This window comes from Bison bison, unplaced genomic scaffold (genome assembly GCF_000754665.1).
Source record: "Bison bison bison isolate TAMUID 2011002044 unplaced genomic scaffold, Bison_UMD1.0 scf7180017864141, whole genome shotgun sequence".
Taxonomy (NCBI): Eukaryota; Metazoa; Chordata; class Mammalia; order Artiodactyla; family Bovidae; genus Bison; species Bison bison.
Window position 1 is genome coordinate 1,028,816 of NW_011494713.1, and position 9,470 is coordinate 1,038,285.

A 9,470-nucleotide genomic window follows, 5' to 3' on the forward strand; every position below is an offset into this window, starting at 1 on the left:
TTTTCAGACTATTTCCTTTTGCATAGCAAAATGTATTTAAAATTCATCTATGTCTTTGCATAGCTTGATAACTTATTCCTTTTTATTGCTAAATAGTAGTCCATTGTATGGACATAACAACTTGTTTTAGGCATCTTGGTTGTTCCCAATTTTTGTAAAGTATGAATAAATCTGCTACAAGCAATCACATGCTGGTTTTTGTGTGACTTCAAGTTTTCAAATCAATGAGATAAATTATATAAACAATGAGATAAAATATAATTTATCTCCTTGTTGTGATTGTTGGAATTTATAGTTGGATTATGTTTATCTTTGAAAGAAACTGCCAAGCTGTTTTGTAAAGTAGCTATTTTGAATTCCTGCCAGCAATGAAGGTGAGTTTCTATTGCTCTGCATCCTTTCCAGCAATTCATATTATACTTTTGTTAATAAAAAATTAAACTCTTTAATGGATGTGTAGTTGTATCCTATAGCTGTTTTAAGTTTCAATTCCTAATTACAAATGATGTTGAACAATTTTTCACATGCTTTATTTACCATGTGTATATCTTCTTTGGTGAGGTGTCTGTTCAGATCTTTTGCCCATTTTAAATTGTATTTTTTGTTCTCTTATTGTTGAGATTTATGAGTTCTATGATTATTGTGTGTTCTTATAAGGCATGTGTTTGCAAATAATTTTTCACAATCTGTGGTTTGTTCTTTCATTATCTCAATAGTGTCACGCATGGAGTTTTTAATTTTAATAAAATTTATTTATCACTTTTTTTCTTTTTTGGGTTGTGGTTTTGATGTTGTATATTTAAAAAGTCATACATATTTTCCCATCTTCTAGAATTTTTATTGTTTTGCATTTTACAGTTAGATCTATGATCTACATTGAATAATTTTTTTGTGAGAAATGTATAAAGTCTAAGTTCACAGTTTTAGCACATGGACATCTAATTTTTCTAGCACCATTTGTTAAGAAGATTATCTGATTTCCAAAGAATTGTTTTTGCTTTGTCAAAGGTCAGCTGATTGTATTTATGTCAGTCTATTTCCAGACTCTTCATCTTGTTGTATTGATCTATGTGTCTATTATTTTGACAATAGAATGCTATCTTGATTGCTGTACCTTTATAGTAAGACTCGATATCAGGTAGTATCAGTCCTCCAGTCTTTTTTTTTTTCTTTTTCAGTATTATGTTGTTTATTCCAGGCCTTTGGCCTTTCCATACAAACTTTAGAACCAGTTTCTCAGTATTTACAAAATAACTTACATAGATTTGATTGGAATTATGTTGAATTATAGTTAATTTGGAAAAAATTGAATTTTAACAATGTAGACTTCTAATCCATGAACATAGGATATCTTTCCATTTATTTATAGCTTTTAAAATTTCTTTTCTCATTGTTCTATAACTATCTGAACATAGAATCTTAAAACATTTTGCTAGATTTATGTCTATTTCATTTCTTTGTCCTAGTGTAAGTGATATCGTATCTTTGATTTCTAATTTGTTATTTAATTTTAGTAAATTGTGTCTTTCAAGGAGTTTGTTCATTTAACTAGCTTGTCAAATTTATTGGCATAAAGTTGTTCCTAATTGTTTTTATTGTTTTTTAAAATGTATGTGGAATCTGGAATGATGTCCTCTCTTTCTTTCACAAGTGAAATTTGGTAATTCGCGTTTTCTTTCTTTTTTATTGATACATCTAGATAGAAATTCGGAGAAGGCACTGGCAACCCACTCCAGTACTCTTGCCTGGAGAATCCCATGGACGGAGGAGCCTGGTAGGCTGCGATCCATGGGGTCGCTAAGAGTCAGACACAACTGAGCAACTTCACTTTCACTTTTCACTTTCATGCATTGGAGAAGGAAATGGCAACCCATTCCAGTGTTCTTGCCTGGAGAACCCCAGGGACGGGGGAGCCTGGTGGGCTGCCGTCTATGGGGTTGCACAGAGTTGGACATGACTGAAGTGACTTAGCAGCAGCAGCAGCAGATAGAGGTTTGTGTTTCATTAATCTTTTCAAGAGACCTCTTCTCACTTCTGTGTCTATTTTCTACTTAATTGATTTCTACTTTGCTTTTATTTTATTGTTTTGTTCCTTTTACTTTAATTTCCTCTTCTTTTACTAGCTCCTTAAGATGAAAGCTCAGATCATTGCTTTTAAATCTTTTGTCCTTTCTAGGTATTTCCTTTTAAGCATTGCTTTAGCTGCATTCCTATAAATCTTGTTGTATTTTGCTTCCATTGTCATTCAGTTCAAAATATTTTCTAATTTCCTTGGGGATTTCTTTTTTGATTCATGAGTTATTTAGAACTTTGTTGCTTAGCTTCCAAATGTTTAAGGATATCTTTTTGCTATTGACTTCTTGTATCAAAGATCATACTTTTATTGTTTTTAGAGAATATGCTTTGTATGCAGAGAAGGAAATGGCAACCCACTCCAGTCCTCTTGCCTGGAAAATCCCATGGATGGAGGAGCCTGGTAGGCTACAGTCCATGGGGTCGCAAAGAGCTGGACATGGCTGAGCGACTCCACTTCACTCACTTCTTACTTTATCATTGGAGAAGGAAACGGCAACCTGCTCCAGTATTCTTGCCTGGAGAATCCCATGGACAGAGGAGCCTGACGGGCCATGGTCCATGGGGTCGCAGAGAGTTGGACTCGTCTGAAGTGATTAAGCAGCAACAGCATGCTTTGTATGAATCCAGTTCTTTGAAGTGGACTGAGATCTTTCATGGCCCAGCAGCTGATCTATTTCATAAATATTCCACATATGCTTGGAAAATATGTGAATTCCACAATTGGTATGTGTAGTGTTCTATAAATATCAGTAAAGTTAAATTGGCTAATAATCTTATTCAAGTCTTTATTTATTAATTTTTGTGATTCTACAACCTTATTTGACAATAACAGTTGATTCTCATCCATATTCACTGCCTGTAGTTTTTTTAAAGTGATGACAGGTACGTAGGCAATCAACATATAGAGCTTGTTTGGTGAATCTTCATCTTCACTACATTTTATGGACAATCACACACCAACATGAGATGGGACATTCCTTATTCCCTTGGCCCAGATAGCTTTATTAAGTCTGGTGTCAGTGTGTACATCTGGACCTCCCATCTCCTTCATGGCAAATTTCCAGATTTCTTTGAGTGCCTGAGGGGAACACTTGTTGAAACTCATTCCATAGATGTGGTTGTGAATGGTGATAGTGTATTCTCTGGTCACCACTTCGCTGATGGCGAACCAGCCCTTCCTCTTGCCACCTTTCTTTGAGGGAGCCGTTCTGCTGGGCTCTTATTGGAAAGCATTTTAAAATACATTTGTTTTAATCAAGTACTGGAATAGAAAAGTTAAAATCTCCATTTTTAATTAGAATTTGTCTCTTTCTAGGTTAGCTCTGTCAGTTTTTTGCACTGAGCATATTGAAGCTTTGTATTAGATGAAAACACATTTAGGGCTCTTATTTTTTCTTAATAAATTGTTACTGCGTCATTATGAAATGCCTATCTTTACTCTGCTATGTGCTAAGTCGCTTCAGTCATGTCCAACTCTTTGTGACCCCATGGACTGTAGCCAACAGGCTCTTCTGTCCATGAAATTCTCCAGGCAAGAATACTGGCATGCATTGCCATGCTCTCCTCCAGGAGATCTTCCCAACCCAGGGATTGAACCCACATCTCTTATATCTCCTGCATTGGCAGGTGGGTTCTTTACCACTAGCGTCATCTGGGAAGCCCTTATTGCTGATATTACTTCTTATTATGAATTCTACTTCTTGTGTAGCCCCACTAGCATCCTTCTAATTAGTTATTTGCACGGTATAATTTTCCAGTCTTTTATTTTTTTTTTAACATGTGTCTATGCTTGAAGTCCATTTCTTGAAAATAACATATTAATGTATACTTCTTCAGTTCAGTTCAGTTCAGTTGCTCAGTTGTGTCTGATTCTTCGTGACCCCATGAACCACAGCATGCCAGGCCTCCCTGTCCATCAGCAACTCCTGGAGTTTACCCAAACTCATGTCCATTGAGTCAGTGATGCCATCCAACCATCTCACCCTCTGTCGTCCCTTTCTCCTTCTGCCCTCAGTCTTTCCCAGCATCAGAGTCTTTTCCAATGAGTCAGCCCTTCGCATCACAGGCCAAAGTATTGGAGTTTCAGCTTCAACATCAATTCTTCCAATGAACACCCAGGACTGATCTCCTTTAGGATGGACTGGTTGGATCTCCTTGCAGTCCAAGGGACTCTCAAGAGTCTTCTCCAACACCACAGTTCAAAAGCACCAATTCTTCTGCACTCAGCTTTCTTTATGGTCCAACTCTCACATCCATACATGACTACTGGAGAAACTATAGCCTTGACTAGATGCACCTTTGTTGGCAAAGTAATGTCTCCCCTTTTAATATGCCATCTAGGTTGGTCATAACTTTCCTTCCAAGGAGTAAGCGTCTTTTAATTTCATGGCTGCAATCACCATCTGCAGTGAGTTTGGAGCCTAAAAAAATAAAGTCTGTCACTGTTTCCACTGTTTCCCCACCTATTTGCCATAAAGTAATGGGACCAGATGCTATAATCTTAGTTTTCTGAATGTTGAACTTTAAGCCAACTTTTTTACTCTCCTCTTTCACTTTCATCAGGAGGCTCTTTAGTTCCTCTTCACTTTCTGCCATAAGGGTGGTGTCATCTGCATATCTGAGGTTATTGAGATTTCTCCTAGCAATCTTGATTTCAGCTTGTGCTTCATCCAGCCCACTGTTTCTCATGATGTACTCTGCATATAAATTAAATCAGTAGGGTGACAATATACAGCCTTGATGTACTCCTTTTCCTATTTGGAACCAGTCTGTTGCTCCATGTCCAGTTCTACCTGTTGCTTCCTGACCTACATACAGCACAAGAGGAAGGTCAAGTGGTCTGGTATTCCCATCTCTTTCAGAATTTTCCACAGTTTATTGTGAGCCACATAGTCAAAGGCTTTGGCATAGTCAATAAAGCAGAAATAGATGGTTTTCTGGAGCTCTCTTGCTTTTTTGATGATCCAGCATATCTTGGCAGTTTGATCTCTGGTTCCTCCATCTTTTCTAAATCCAGCTTGAACATCAGGAAGTTCACAGTTCACGTATTGCTGAAGCCTGGCTTGGAGAATTTTGAGCATTACTTTACAAGCGTGTGAGATGAGTACAATTGTGCAGTAGTTTGAGCATTCTTTGACATTGCCTTTCTTTGGGATTGGAATGAAAACTGACCTTTTCCAGTCCTGTGGCCACCGCTGAGTTTTCAAAATTTGCTGGCATATTGAGTGCAGCACTTTCACAGCATCAACTTTTAGGATTTGAAATAGCTCAACTGGAATCCCATCACCTCCACTAGCTTTGTTTGTAGTGAGGCTTCCTAAGGCCCACTTGACTTCACATTCCAGGTTGTCTGGCTCTAGGTAAGTTATCACACCATTGAGATTATCTTGGTCATGAATATCTTTTTTGTACAGTTCTTCTGTGCATTCTTGCCATCTCTTGGTTAAAATCTTTTGCTTCTATTAGGTCCATACCATTTCTGCCCTTTATTGTGCCTATCTTTGTATGAAATATTCCCTTGGTATCTCTAATTTTCTTGAAGAGATCTCTCGTCTTTCCCATTCCATTGTTTTCCTCTATTTCTTTTCATTGATCGCTAAGGAAGGCTTTCTTATCTCTCCTTGCTATTCTTTGCAACTCTTGTGTTCAAATGGGTATATCTTTACTTGTCTAGTTTGATGATCTTTACCTTTTAATTGTAGTTGTAGTCCACTCACAGTTGAAATAGTTATTATGTTTGAATTTAAGATCACCATTGCCTTTTTTGTTTTCTGTTCCTCTTTTCATCATTTCTATATTCTTTAATTAATGAAGTATTTAAAACAACATTCTATCTTAACTTACCTGCTGATTCTTAGCTATTTTAGTGATTGCCATGGGGATTACAATATACATCCTTATATCACCATAGTCTACCTTGAATTGGCATGATATTTCTTTAAGTATAATATAAAAAACTTACTATGGCATGTTTTAATTGATTTGTCCCATTTTTAGTGCTATTGTTGTCTTTCATTTTACCTCTGCGTTTTATAAACCCTACCGTACATTTTTATGCACTTTGAATAGTAAATTATATTAAAAAATGAGAACAATACTTTCTATTTACTTGCATATACATGCTTCCTGACATGCTATAACCCTTCATTTTGGTTTCTGTTTCTATCTGATATCATTTCCCTTCAGCAAAAATATCTTTCTGTTATATTTCTTTCTGCAGGGGAAAATTCTCTTGGCAATTGTTTTTGTCATTCTTTTTTTCCTATTATTTTTAGAGGATATTTTCAGTTGATATAGAATTCTAGGTCAACAGTCTCTCCTTTTCCTTCTAGTATTTTAAAGATTTCTTGTCATTGTCTTCTGGCTTGCACTAATATTCACTGATATCTTCTTTTGCAGTATATGCTCTTTTGTTAAGTTTACCCAGTAAAATTTTCATTTCAGCTACTGTATTTTGCAGTTCTTGATTTTACCTGAAATTATTTTATGGTTTCTTTTTCTCTGCTGAGCTTTCTTCATCTCTTTGATCATTATGTCCATCTTTTCCTTTGAATCAATGAACATATTTCTAATAACTGTTATAAAGTCTTTTTATGATAACTTTAACATCTCTGCATGCATACTGAAGTGGGTTGCCATGCCCTGCTCCAGGGGATCTTTCTGACCCAGGGGGTCTAAACTGCATCTCCTACAATTCCTGCATTGCAGGTGGATTCTTTACCACTGAAACACTGGGGAAGCCCCATATCATCTCTCAGTTCAGTTCAGGTGCTCAGTCGTGTCTGACTGATTGTGACCCCATGGATTGTAGCACGCTAGGCTTCCCTGTCCATCACCAGCTCCCAGAGTTTACCCCAAACCATGTCCATTGAGTCAATGATACCATCCAACCATCTCATCCTCCATTGTCCCCTTCTCCTCTTGCCTTCAATCGCTCCCAGCATCAGGGTCTTTTCCAATGAGTCAGCTCTTTGCATCAGGTGGCCGAAGTTTTGGGGTTTCAGCTTCAGCATCAGTCCTTCCAATGAATATTCAGGACTGGTTTCCTTTAGGATGGACTTGTTTGATCTCCTTGCAGTCCAAGGGACTCTCAAGAATCTTCTCCAACACCACAGTTCGAAAGCATCAATTCTTCCGGTGCTCAGCTTTTTTTATAGTCTAACTCTCACATCCATACATGACCACTGGAAAAACCATAGCTTTGACTAGACGGACCTTTGTCGGCAAAGTAATGTCTCTGCTTTTTAATATGCTGTCTAGGTTGGTGATAACTTTTCTTCGAAGGAGTAAGGGTCTTTTAATTTCATGGCTGCAGTCACCATCTGCAGTGAGTTTGGAGCCCAGAAAAGTAGTCTGCCACTGTTTCCATTGTTTCCCCATCTATTTGCCATGAAGTGATGGGACCAGATGCCATGATCTTCATTTTCTGAATGTTGAACTTTAAGCCAACTTTTTCACTCTCTTCTTTCACTTTCATCAAGAGGCTCTTTAGTTCTTCTTCACTTTCTGCCATAAGGGTGGTGTCATCTGCATATCTGAGGTTATTGATATTTCTCCTAGCAATCTTGATTCCAACTTGTGCTTCATCCAGTCTGGTGTTTCTCATGTTGTACTCTGCATATAAGTTAAATAAGCAGGGTGACAATATACAGCCTTGACTCATTCCTTTCCCAATTTGGAACCAGTCTATTGTTCCATGTTTAGTTCTAACTGCTGCTTTCCGATCTGCATACAGGTTTCTTAGGAGACATGTCAGGTGGTCTGGTATTTCCATCTCTTGAAGAATTTTCCACAGTTTGTTATGATCCACACAGTCAAAGGCCTTGGCATAGTCAATAAAGCAGAAGTAGATGTTTTTGCTTTTAAAAACAAAGCAAGATGTCTTGCTATTTAAATGATCCAGTGGATGTTGGCAATTTGATCTCTGGTTCCTCTGTCTTTTCTAAATCCAGCTTGAACATCTGGAAGCTCACGGTTCACGTATTGCTGAAGCCTGGCTTGGAGAATTTTGAGCATTACTTTACTAGTGTGTGAGATGAGTGCAATTGTGTGGTAGTCTGAGCAGTCTTTGGCATTGCCTTTCTTTGGGACTGGAATGGAAACTGACCTTTTCCAGTCCTGTGGCCACTGATGAGTTTTCCAAATTTCCTAGTATCATCTGTAGGTCCATTTTATTAATTATTTTTGATTATAGCTCACATATATTTCTATTAATGTGTTATAATTTTTATTGTATGCTGATCATTGTAGGTGTCACATTGCTGAGAGCTTTGATTTTATTTTTCTCCTCTAAAGACTATTGAACTTTTACCTGCCTTGCAGTTAATTTATTTGCACATCAGTTAGACCTTGTCCAGTTTTGTCTTAGCCTTTGTTAGGATAGGTCTAGTGTTGTCCTTAATCTAAGGTTAATGTAGTTTTCCTTCTAAAGCATTGCTATTTTCAGATCTCAACCACCATTCATGGTGGTTTGTGAGGTTTATCCATTCTACCTGGCCAGAGTTCCACATCTAAGACCTGTCTAATATAGAATCACTGTTAGCTCCAGGCACCTCTTCCCTCCATAGCTATTTTCTACCAGGATACATGAAGACTGGCCTGAACTTCTGCAGTTTAATATTCAGTCAAAGACTCAAGGAGAATCTTACAGATGTTGGGGAGTCCCTTCTCTTGTTAAATCCCTCTTCTCTGGTACTTTGCCTTCTACAAATCCCAGCTACCTAAGCAATTGTGAAATTTTGTTTCCTATGCCTGGTGAGGCTTCTGTTCTTTATTTGGTCTTGTCTTTGTGCTATAATTTGGAAACTGTTTCCAAATCAAAAGCTACAGAGAATGAGGAATTTACCTCATACATTTCACATCTTTGAAGCTCTGACATTTAGAGTCCAAAGCAATTTCTCCATGTTGTTACCCTGAGAGGGTAAGTCTGATACCTATAATTCTGTCATGGTTGGATCCAGGAATCACTTTCTTTTTATTTTAAAAATAAAATTATCAATTTTATTTATCCTTTCAAAGAACCAGCTTTTGGCTTTGTTGATTTTTGCTATGGTCTCTTTTGTTTCTTTTGCATTTATTTCTGCTCTAATTTTTAAGATTTCTTTCCTTCTACTAACCCTGGGGTTCTTCATCTCTTCCTTTTCTTTCTTTTCTTGCTTTAGGTGTAGAGTTAGGTTATTTATTTGACTTTTTTCTTGTTTCTTGAGGTATGCCTATATTGCTATGAACTTTCCCCTTAGGACTGCTTTTACAGTGTCCCATAGGTTTTGGGTTGTTGTGTTTTCATTTTCATTCGTTTCTATGCAAATTTTGATTTCTTTTTTGATTTCTTCTGTGATTTGTTGGTTATTCAGCAGCGTGTTGTTCAGCCTCCATATGTTTGCATTTTTCATAGT

The 9,470-nt window shown here is 37.2% G+C and overlaps 1 pseudogene; it reads right to left on the minus strand.

The window, feature by feature from the left end:
- Positions 1 to 2,746: 2,746 nt before the first annotated feature.
- The window catches only part of LOC104988740, a 26,867-nt pseudogene continuing 20,143 nt past the window's right edge, over positions 2,747 to 9,470 (minus strand).